The sequence below is a fragment of the Manacus vitellinus genome, unplaced genomic scaffold, assembly GCF_001715985.3.
Source record: "Manacus vitellinus isolate BGI_N305 unplaced genomic scaffold, ASM171598v3 scaffold_6_pilon, whole genome shotgun sequence".
Taxonomy (NCBI): Eukaryota; Metazoa; Chordata; class Aves; order Passeriformes; family Pipridae; genus Manacus; species Manacus vitellinus.
Genome location: NW_021940750.1, coordinates 33,208,517 through 33,221,080, shown reverse-complemented (window position 1 = coordinate 33,221,080; position 12,564 = coordinate 33,208,517).

Below are 12,564 nucleotides of genomic sequence, written 5' to 3'. Positions count from 1 at the left end.
TGTCTGATGTCATGATTGCAAACCAGTATCAGGAGTTTGTCCTTTATTTTAATAAATGCATAATCCCTACGGAAAACTGGTGACCAGTAGAAAATGTTGCTGGAATCACCTGGAGCAGTGGGAGTGTGGGCAGCTGCCAAGGAGGTTGGTGGGAAAGGCTCTTGCTCATACCCCAGTCGAACGTCACTCTGGCAGTCAAGTGGCACAGGTGTATAATTTGAGTATCCCCAAAGCACTCTAGCCCTGAGAGGTGTCTATCAATTCTATTTGTCCTTTCAAATGGACCAGTTCACTGGCAATGTTTTTCTTTCTCAGTCCAAGGGGGTTCATATAGCCATGTTTTGAAACCTTTTAGTGCGGGGGGCTATAATGGAGCCCTAATTGCAGTGGCATTAAAGGTGCTGCTGTAAAAACATCACCTTCTTTCTTATAGAGTTTAATTTGATTTAAAGCGGTGACAGGAACACAATGGATTGCTCATAAGCTCTGGCAGGCTGTGCCCCTCCTCCTTGTGGCTCCTGCAGAAACGGGTGCAAGAGCAGCGTATGGCAGCACAAGTATCCATGTGTCCAAGAGCAGTGCCAGCCAGCTGCCATGTCTCCATCAAGTTCTAATTGCAGGGGCACAGGTGAAGCCCACTTCTGTAGGGGTCACCTCTGTGGGGATCGGCTTTTCTGGGGCCATGGGCCACCCTACTGCAAAGGCTGGCTGCTTGTGGGGAGCACAGCCGCTTGCATTGGCCTCCTTGGTTACGCTCCATAGCCACCTTTCGCCCACAGGCTCCCACGCATCTCTTCCCACTGGGAGGCAGCAGCCCTGTTCCTCTGGCATCACTGCACCGGGAAACACTCTGCAAACCACTCAGCCGTCCCTCGCCTCTGCATTCCCGGCCATACCTTCTCTTCCTCCAGAAGCCAGGGCTGCCCCCGGCACAGGGAGCGGGCGCGGTGCAGCAGCAGCGCTTCTCCCACCGATGGGCACCGCAGGTGTTTCAGGCTGCCACACAAAACCAGGCTGGGCCACACACCCCAGTGGGTGAGGTTTGCATGTGCCGTGTGGCCCTTTAAGAAAGCCTATATATCACATTTCCCCAGGGGAAAAAACAAGGAGGCAAGTGGAGCAGATGTAATTCTGCAGTGCGGATCTGACTCTGTGAGTCTGTTAGCGGGAAGCTGGGATTTATCAGGGTGAAACAAGGAGAAGCTGCCTGGGGATGTGCTCCCCTCTGCCATGGAGTTTGTGATGCTGGGTGGGGGGCAGAGCTGCCGCTGGGGTGTGTGGGTGTCCCAGCTCCCAGGGTGCTCTTGAAAAGCCTCCCTGTGTCAGAGCCAGAACCACAAAGTAAACGATCTACTTAATTGCCTCTATCTGCTCCTGCATCAAAATTCAGTAAGGCAGCGTTGGACCTGGGGAGATAAAACTGACTTTATTCCAACTTGGGAAACAAAGGCTTCAGATTTACCCAGTGTTTACTTGCTTCCACGTGCCACTATTTCACCAAGTTGCATTCTGTGGTTGTAACCTCTCTGCATGTGCTTGTGTAGAAAGACGGTTGTGTTCACACCCATGCGTGTATGTAGGGGACAGCAAAGGACTCCAGGACATTGCATCTCCCTTCATTCCAACTCTTGCAGTGAACATTTCACCATCCTGTAGAGTTTTTCTCTTCTTCCTTTCTTCTGCGATGCTCTAGTACTGGCAGGGTGAGGATTAAAGCCCCAAATAATTTTTTATTCTACTCTCTGAATCATATTGGTGAGAAATTTTCTACTCCTGGGTCTGAAAGTCAGTCTGGCTCTGCCTAGCAATTCTTGCAGGAATGGAATTAAATCATAGTACAGACCTAAGACTCAGCTTTTCTGTCTACCCCACGTGCTTTCAGGGGCACAAGAGGAAAGGGTGGAGATAGCAGAGAACCACTTTTTCAGAGACCTGACAACCAGACCCTACTGCTGTCCTGGTCCTCACATGACTGCTAAGAGCAGAGCCCAGCAGCCTGTCTTGGACCACTTTGTCCCTCTCTCTGTCAATGTAGGGACAAAGCTCAGGGCAGCACAGCTATGACTCCTTCCCTGAACCCACAGACAATTCCTCTGGGTGATGCCTGTGGGGTTCATGCAACATCAAACACGCCGTGGCGCAGCTGAGATTGAGCAACTGGCGTCGTCTGCACCACCTCCTAGTTGGGCAAACCCTGCCAACCTCACTTCTCTTTCAGCAATAGACGTGGTTTAATTTGACCTAATGCTACTGACACCATTGTGAGGACACGACATGCCCTACAAGCCACAGCATAGCCTTGGTATGCAGAAAACTTCAGTACACATCCCTCCTACGACTGAGCCAAACTCATCTCTGTAGAGCTGAGGATGTCTGGAAAATCTGGGGTTAGCTGGAAAGCTGGAAGATGGATGGAGTTCTCAGTGCTGTGTCAATGCAGCTCTTTTCAGCTGTGCCACCACAGAGCTGGGCTCTCCAGGGAGCACTGTTCCCAGTGCTGGGGCACTGTGTCCTGGAGCCAGCCTCACAGTTTTCAGCAGTGCCTGTGCCCCTGCCAAGTGTGTTGCTGTGACCACAGCACCCGCACCACCCCAGGGATGGGCTTCCCACCGTGGAGTCTGGGAACCTTGCAGCCTCTCAATGCCATCGATGCTGGATGGGCTTCCCACTGCTGCTACAGGAAAGAACTAATAATAAAAAAAAACAATTTTGAAGTCATCAGATGGGAGCAGCTGAGCTTTCTTCCTGTTTCTATGGAGCCCCACATGAGGCCTCGGTTCCCGATGGCTGTCAGCACTATCCCTTTCCAAAGGGAGACTTTTTCCCTTCTCCCTGCAGGGAAGCAGCATCTCCCTCCTCAGCACCCAGCTGCTTCAAACCCCCATCCAATGTGCCAAGAAGAGCTGCAGAGCTCTGCCTTGGCCATGCAGATGGATATCTTGGAGCTGGGCAGTCCCGGAAGGAGCTGCAGCACCAATGGCAGGCTGGTGTCGTGTTGTGGGGCATCCCTCTTTCCTGATTATCCAGGCCAGGAGCCACACTGAGCAATTTGATGGGGGAAAGGGAGAAATTAATTTGTTATTCAACTAAATTTTAAATTTTTCAAATTTTTTTTAAAGTATTTTACATGAAGCCTGGCCTGATCTCTCCTGCCTCTCTCCCCTTTTTACTTTTCTCTCTCTGTGTTTAGAACTGGATGGCAGGAGATGGCAGGAGGCACCTGGTATCCTCTTTGATGTCCCCTGTCATGCAAGCACACCTTGGCAGGCACACCCTCACCTAGATATCACAAGATCACACAGACAGAGGTGGCTGGCCTTGCACCACAGAGTGCTTTGTTGGCTCTGAAAGGGATACTGGCATCTTCCTTCTGAGGCAGTGCCTGGCAGGCATGCTGAAACCACAAAGGTCTGCTCTGAGCCCAGCTTCAGCCCTCTTTTATGCAACAATTTGGATTTTAGGCAATTTCTAGCAATTCCCCAGAAGAGCAAACATAGATGTACTTAGGTTAACTGAACTCCAAGGCTATTCCTCCAATTTTCCACATTCTTTGTTTCCTAATCAGCCATTTGAGGCACCTTTTCTTGGAAAGGGAGAATGAGGATTAGAGAAGATGACACTAAGGTGTATAAATCCTTCCTCTCTATGATTGCAAAATAACAATGTGATCGATAAATCACATTTTAAATCCTAACACAAATATCCTCCCCAGCCTGCTAAAAAATCAAAGGATAAACAATGAAGCCAAATTTGTACTGTTTCTGTGGCTATTGCACATTTTGTGTCATGTATTTTAATTGCCTCTCTGGCTTCATTTGCTAGAATGACGTTTAAAAATATTTGTCCTCATGGTGATTATCTTTGTACCACATTGCAGAGGAATGTCAGTCATCTCCTCTTCTTTGACCTATTAAACACTTCTCTCTAACATATTGTTGACTTTTATCAGATTGAAAGAATATAGCCTTTTTGATTTTCCCTATTAAGCTCCTCTGTTTCTTCCCTATTAAGCTTTTGTTGTTTTTTTTCAACATCGTGTTCTGAAAAGTAATTCACACTCCACTCAAGCTGCAATTGTGGTCTCTGATTTACTCGGTGCAAGTGCAGTTGGGTTTGAGATTTACTATACACTGCATCACATTGTACAACCCACGGCGCTGTGGCACTGCATCAGGATGAAAATACCCCCCCCACAAGCCATGACTCAGGTCATTATGTGCAAACCAGTAATTGCGCTGCTGAAATTTATTGAATCCCAGCCTCCAATCTCTCCATCCCTTCAGCAGCACTGACACATGGGGATAGTTATCATTCCTGTGGTCAGCCTCTCCAAAGTCTAAGGATTGCTTCTGCTTCAGCTTGATACTTCCATAGTATTTCTTATATCTGGGAGGAGTAGGTGGTGTGAAGTCAGTGTGGATTGACCTCATGTCCAGCAGCTTTGGTGGGAGCACAGCTGGCAGCCACTGGGCACTTTTGGGAAGTCCTGTTATGCATCACTGAGTCAGGCTTTCACGTTTTGTGGAGTCCAGTGGCAACAGAAAGTCAAATAGATGTGTGAAAACTGACCACAAAAAGCCAGGCATCGGAATACATCGTGTAAAGTTAGAACTGCAGTAATTATTCATATTTACCTTGTCTGTGAACAACCAAGGAGCACCTCTGGATGGCCCGCGTGCCTGACAGCATTTGAATACAATGGTCAATAGCCAAGAGTGTTCAATAAGATAAAAATCAGAACTTGGCCTTGGATGTTGACCAGGACAAATTAATGCATCCTGTTTGGTGCTGGTCACAAGCCAGCTGCTGAGTCACAACCCATATCACATCCTTGAACTTAACTGACCAGGGCTGTGAACAGATAAGCAGCATAAAGCCATGTAAGGCGAGTTGTGAAAAACCATTACTTGGGATAAAGGTCTGTGCCCCATTTCTTTGGTTCACATAAAGGTCTAAAAGAAAATAGGGTGTGAAACTAGGGAAGGTCTCTGTGCTTTTGCTTCTTAGGAGGTAGAGCTGACTCTCAAGATGGTGAAGGTAAACCCCGGGTTCAAGTGTCTTCATACAACAGAGGATATAATGTCTGGACTAAGATCTGAATGTGGTGACTGATGTCCCCCTGCCCACATCTCCTGCAGGATTAGCGAGCACCCAGACCCCTCAGCCTGCCATGGGATCTCTGCCCTCCCCACCTCTGCCCAGCAGCTGCACAGCCTCTGCCAGGAATCCTCTCCCCATCAGTGCTGCGTGTCTTCCAAACACACGGAAATGTTGACACAACCAGCCACCGGTGTATGGGCACAAGTGGCTCCCACACGGATCCAGCTGAGCACAGCGCCAAGGACTCATGGCTGTGCCAGCAGGCAGTGCCAGCAGAGACTGCATTTAACTTTTTTTTTTCTTTGTAGACACTCAAGAGTCTTGTTGTTCCTCAACACCACATCCTACGCAGGTTCCCAAAGAGGTGTAGGAAGTTGGCAGTCACATCCTGCCCCCAGCCTCTTCCCTCCAACCCCTTTCTTTTCATACATCCTCCATCACTGGATTTTCCTTGGGAGGGGCTACAGCACCTGTGCTTCTTGAAGCTGGGTGGCTTTTAGTCTCAAGGCAGAAAGCAAAGTGCACTAAATTTAGGGAGACTCGGCTCTGCCTCCAGCATGATTTAGCACACCAGCTCTAGACGGCAAGGGCTTTCTTGTGTTCATGCTGAACTAGTGCATATCCGAAATTGTTTCTGGTATGGACAGCAATTCCCTGCCTCCCAGCATCACACTGGTGGCACCCACATCTGCTCCCCTGGAGGGTCCATGCTCTGCAAGAGGGCCCTAGAAGTGATGGAGCACAGAAGAGGCAGCACTGAGTAGGGGAACAGGCAGGAATATTGTATGTTTTGTGAAGGAAAACAAGTAAAGACAACAGAGAAAAAAAATGAAAGTATCTGTCACAAATAAAAATCCTTCCATCAGAGGAAAGAAGACAGATGGGAAAGCAGGGGAGAAACAGTGAACAAAGAAAGAAACACAGAGAAGTCAAGGAGAGGTTGGGGGAAGGCTGTGCAATCATTTGGCACCAGCTCCTTGCATTAGTTCCCTGAAAATTGTGTGAAGCGGGGGCAGAGAACTGTGGATTACTGGAGTGTAGCACCACAATATCGTGGGTTGGCCACTAAATTACCATTCAGAGAGTCTCTTGGCTTAGCCTCGCTGCTGCCATGAGAAGGAGCAGGATGTAAGCTGAAAAACAGATCTATGGAGAAGAGGGTTGAGACTAGAAATTCCATTATATTCTTGGCACTTTGACATTTTTCCTCCCCTTTTGTGAAATCTCAAGGGAGCACTGCCTACTCTTGCAATAATAATAATTAAAAAAAAAGGTAGCATATGAGTTGGCATGGTAACTTCATCTGCTAAGTAACTAACATGTAGGATTTTCTTCTTGATCTAGAATAATAATGTCAACAGCCCCCAGGAAGATGCTTTCTTGTGACTGTCTATTGTCAAATGGATTTTGTGCTTCACTCATGCTCAGTGGCCTTGGTGAGACTCACTGTGGTACAGGGACAGACCTGTGCTACTCTGAGACCAGGACACATATTGCTGGCTTCCTTTGTTACACCCTTCAGGCCAGCATTACTTGCCCATGTCCAGGAGCTGTTTTGCATTTAATCACTGTTATTCTTTGACTTTTCTGAAAGGTCTTTATAACCGAGAAGGTCTGAGAACTGAGCAAATGTTTCAAATGTGCCCATGATGGGAGTATCAGGCTGCTGCCCAGCACAGCCAATAGCCCCAGTAATTTCTGCTCCTGAGCCCTTCCCTGCCCATGGGAACTGTCCAGGAGTCTCCACTGCTCCTGCTGAGCCTCCTTGGACAGGACAGACCTCCTCAGACCAATGCTGGCCAAGTGATGCTCCCAGTTGTGCCTCCAAATGGGGTATGTGCACTGCTACCTTGGAGTGCCCAGGTGGGTAGAGCTCGGTGCTGAGGAAACAGGGGCAACACAGGGGAAAGAAGTAGAAACTACTTCTTGTTACCATTTTCAAAATATGGAGAAAAAATACAAAGAAAAAAAAAAGCAGCCTGATACTTTATTTTGCCCATGTTTGTGGATGAGGACTAGCTGTACACTTGGACTCCACACACCTGTACTCCTTTGCTCCTCCACCCAGAGCTGCTTCTCCAAGAGAAAGAAGTACAGAATGCACGGTGTAAACAAACAGGGGTGCCTGTGAGGAGGGAAATCAGTAAGCCCCCAGCCCAAAATGGAATTGCTCCTTTCCTATCTGTATTTTTGTCCCTGCAGATGGGTTTCCTTCTAGGACTGGTGAGCAGACTGTAACCATCCTGGCCCAGGAGCTGGTGAGCTGCAGCTGTCCTCATCAGGGCCCTGGGGGGAAAGAGAAGGGTCAGGACATCATCCACAGAAAGCTTTGCTTCCTGTGGCATGGCTGCTCCCAAGAGCTGGCTTCTTTTCTCACTTCTTGTTTTATATTCCTGCATCCCTCAGCTCTTCCTTTTCATGGGTCCCACGTAGTTTATTTTTGTCCCAATGTACAGACACTGTCATACTGGTGTAAAGATGACTTGGATCGGTGTGGCTTATTTTAAAAGACTGCAAATTTGGCAATACCAGTTCTGGCCATAGGTTCATGCAGCCCAGCACCCTGTCTCTGAAGGCCATCATAAATGGATATGCAGAGAAAAATAAGAAGAAAACAGATATATCAGATACTCCTCCAGCCTCCAACCATTTTCGGCTCAGGGGCTTCCTGAGCTAAACGTGGTTTGCAGTGTGCTTGCAACAACACTCTGTAGGTTCCTTTTCCAGGAACTTCTCCAGCTTCCTCTTGAGTGCCTGCAGACTTTTATCATCCAAAACACTATCAGCAAGGGGTCCCATATGGCCACCTGCTCTCTGAAGAACCACTCGCTTTTGCTTGTTTGGAAGCTGGGCTTCACTTTGAAGCAGGCTTCACTATCTGCCCCTAATTCCTCTACTGGAAGAGAAAGACAATATTTCCTTCAATGTACAGGAGAAAACTGTTTCAAAAGACACCTTTTAATTACTGTGTGGCCTGAACAGTGAGCTATACTGCCTTAGAGACACTGATTTTAATTCGGTGCAGCTAAGCAGCACGGAATAGATCATGTACCAGCCCTGTGTGCTTTCCAGAGCCTCTGCAGCCTCCATCCTTGCTCAGTAAATTAACACAACTGCAAAAAAAACGAGCTACAGGGTATCCAAATCCTTTCTGGGCCAGAGTTTGTCCAGTTCTTCCAACATATCAGGTGCTACAATAAAAGACACATCTTCCTGCACTCCTTACCTCACTTGCAGTCTTGGCCTGCCACTGTCTTAGCACAGCTGCATCTTGCTAACAGTGTGCTGGCTTTGCAATCCCAAAGAGAGCACAGTGAATGCAGAGATACCTGATTGAGTTTTAAATGAGTAAACCTGTTTCTGTTTGTGTTGGCCAGCAGCTAATCCCACAGGGCTGCAGTAGCCTTGACCCACTGTGTTTCTGCCTGATCCATTGGACCTGCGTCAGGGAGATGCTTCCTCTATCCTGCCCCGGGGGATCCCACTGATGCCCAGATCTGCTCTGCCCTTTGGGGGCTGGGCCAGCTCCAGTGGGTCCTGGTCCACATGCCAGCACTGAAGGTATGCTAGGAGGTAATTCAGCCTCAACCTCCTGTTATGGAGGGTGGCTTCATCCATGAGGATGTGTGGTGTTTTCCAAACATGCACCCTTGCCTCCCTGCAGGCATCTTTTAAATGCAAGACATGTCTGGTTTTAAAGATTTTTGTATCACACAAAGCTATTTAAAACAGCTGGGTGATAACCTACTCAAAGGAAGATTTATAAATGTTTGCATTCACTTCTCAGTGGTACAATAAAAATATATTGTACTTTAGGTAACTGCTTTGCCTAGAGGAGCCCCAATAAAATCAATGATCCTTTTGTTGTTGTTGGTTTTTGATGTTGTTGTTTTGGTTTGTTTGTTTGTTTGTTTGTTTTAAGTGAGCAACAAGCTCTAAGGACCTTTATTTCCTTCACTGATCAGTGACTTAGAAATATTCTTAGTGCAATTTCTTCCCTAGAGAGCTCCCTTTACCTTTTTTGTCTGTGCTGGAGAAACAGGCTATCTGAAGCCAAAAGCAGCCACTGCACAAACTTTTTTTTTTGCTTTTTATAGTCTCTGAGGAAAGTCTGAGACATGCAGGGTTTTCTGAGAGTTGTTTCAGGGTTTCCAGAAGAGTTTTGTAAATGCTGGGTAATGAGGCTGCATTTGCATCTTGCATGGTTTGCAGACCCTCCAGTATCTGACTCCTCACCAGAGGTGTCTGTGCTGGTCCTGTGTTGTGGTCCCCCACCACCACCCTGCTGGGGAGCAGTCACACACGCCGAGCAGGAGCAAGGGTCCAGCAGCATCCATGTGGGAAGTGGTGAGCAGAAGTGGGGAACAGCCTTGGAGTGCTGCTGGCAGACTGGGGGATGGCATGGATTTGGTAACACAGAGGAAAACGTGGGCTTGAAATGGAGAGGTGGAGAGCGTGCTTTGTGTTTCTTTTGAGAGGATCACACAGTATGCAAGGAAAACAATCATGACTTGTGTATGTCACGGTGCCTCCTCATGCCACTCATGCCCACTCATCAGTGCTCCCTGCTTTGGTGCTGGGGCTCGGTGTGTCACTGCAGCACTCAGAGGCACCATGTACCCTCCACGTGGTGACTCAGAGGGATGGTGGGGGAGGCAAACAAAAGGAAGCTCGACTTTCTCTATTCAGTGATTTTTTTTTTCCCTCCACAGGGCAGGAAAGAGGCCACGGGCAAACAGGCTGTGCCCAAAGCCCCACCACTGCTGAGGGAGAGGGTGAGGGAGGTGTCAGACCTTGGGGAGGGAGATGAGCTGCTGATGGGGTGCACTGGCAGGGACTTCTGCTGCACAGGTAACTTGTGAAACAGCCCTGCTGAGGAACTTCACAGCTCATTCTGTCTGAGCAAGAAAACATTCCTTTCTTTGCATGGGACATCTATAAAAAACTGCAGTGTAAACGGTGGTGGGCAGCAAAGGCCCCTGCTGAAGAGGAGTCATTATGCCACATTATTTTTGGAAGGTGAAAAGCAATACAGAGCAGGTGAAATCCCTTCACAACCTTTTGTGTGTGTGTGTGACACTAAGAGCTCCTTAGGGTTACTTTTTAATTTATGTTAATGATAAATAAACACTGCTGATCAGCTGATGATTTCCAGCTGAAGTATGTGAGCCTGCAAAACTCCTTAACTACAGTTGATGGTAGTGGCGCCGCTGTTTTTTTCCACAGCTGTGTGCAGTGTAACTGAAACAAAGTAACCAAGAGGCATCTCTGATGCCTCGATTTTGTGCTTTGTGGTAGTGTTAGACTGAGATGAGCTGTAATGCTGCTTGTTCCCTTGTGGATGGTGTTCCTCTGACCTTCCAAAGGCCAGGGTGATTTTCCTCTGACCCTTTGGAAGGGCAGGAGGAGCTGGAGGGAAGGAGAATGGAAGCTAAATGCTGATGTGTGAGTGCACAAAGATGCTAGAAGCTCTGGTGTGAAAAGGCAGCAGGAGCAGAGGGTCTTGGGGTGAGCACATTCTTCTAACCTGAGCTGGGATTAGGGTCTGCAGGTTGTTGTGCTGGTGCAGTGCCAGCAGAACCCTCACTGGCATGGGAAAAATCTTCCCTGTGGTAAGTTGAAGTTGTTAGGCAAGACCACTGGAAGACTGTTTGATTTTTTAATCTGCTGTTTTTCTGAGAACCAGTGCCATTTGCACCCCTTGGGATCGGCGCTACAGGAGCTGCAGAGCCTTAAGCACTGGAGTACCTCCCCTAATCTTGGGGTTGCTGTAGATGTGCTTGTATGGAGAGATGGGTGCTGTGCAGAGCCCCTCTGCTGCCTCTCTTGTGGGTCTGCAGGGTCCTTCATGTCAGACAAGGTAAGGGGGCACCAAGCTTCCACAACTGGGCTTTGAGATCTGCTTTCAGGCAGCTTTTGCTCTAGTCTCAGGCAACTATTTTCCTCTCTGCCAGCTACCTGTAGAAGTAACAGAAAGGCCATGACCACAGCTGCTCTGCACAGTGACTCTGCACTGCTTCTAGGAAGAAGCTGCACATCAAGTGCTCTAGGTACTTATTTTAAAAATGGAAGATCTAATCCTTCAGTGAAAAAAAAAAACAAACCAAACAAAACAACAAAATAACAAGACAAAAACTTACTTTTTGTGCTGGAGCCATTTTGATTTATGTGCTGTTCAGGCCCAGTGGCTCTGGCTGTTCCCCCATCGGTTCTGGGACCATTTGCTTTGTGCCAGGGCTGTGAGGATGCTGAAATGTCACTTTGTGGACCTTTTAGTGCCTGTGAATCCCCATGAAAATTAATTTACTCTAGAATTTTGCTTACTGCTGTCTACATACTTACTTTGGAGTTTATTTCAGGGTAACTTCTTCTCTTTCTCAAGCCAAATGTTTTGCCGGAGATGCTCAGAATGTTCTGTGAATGAGCCCAAGGAACAGATTTCCTGGCTGATGGAAAACTGGCAAGGCTCCTCCAAAGTCAGGCAACATTGGGAGACAATAATTTTGGATTGCTATTAAAAAGCTTATGAATCTGTAAACTATTGTGTGAAGTTGTCTAGCAATATTATTTTGTGAAGTTACATAAGCTTGCAATAGAAGATGCTTTAAAACTCGCCTCCCTTCACTTTCCTAAGGGTAATGCTATACCCTGAGACTCAAGGTAAAATAACTCAATACTCCCATTCAAAGGCAAAAAGGCGGGTTTTTTAAGATTATATTTAACACTTTATATATATATATGGATAAAATTAGGCCCTCTAGTCAGCCATACGAACAGCTGAGACCCTTTTTATTATGGTATCATTTGACACTGAGTGTCATGAGATGGGACACAGGACTGGGGCATCTCAAAGCACAAAGGCTATAATGAGGCTGTAGCAAGCCAGGAAGATCAGGCAGCATATAAGGGCTTTGCTCATACTAGAGGGATTGTGGTACTTGAGATCAGTTTGGTTCTGATGCTCCTGATGAGCTCCAATCCAACCTCTGCTCATCCTGACACATATATCACTGCCAGGTGCAGGATGCAGAGCTTGTCCCTGCCAGACAGCCCCACAGTGGACAAATGCCTTTTGTTTTTTCAAATTGTTCCCATGTGAAATCACCGATGAAGGGTTTTTCTTTATTGCAGGGATGACACTGGACTGGTTTTCGTTTGGGGTTTTGCCTATAACAGGGTTTGTTCAGACACCCTGTTGCCCAAGTTTTGTAGGACATACCCAAGAAAATCCTTCTCTCCTGTGCTACTCATACAGCTGTGTGTGGACTTCTGTATTGTAAGATCTCAGCAGTTTTCATTGTGTCTGACCATTCTGTTCTGAACACCTGCTGCAGGCATTCATGATAAAAGCTATTTCACTGCTATTGGCTGGATTTACCTTTCCTCTAACATTCTGACCTGTGCTTAGGGCAGTACAGATAAAGAGCTGTAGCTTGGTGCTGAGGGAGTTGGAATTCCATTACT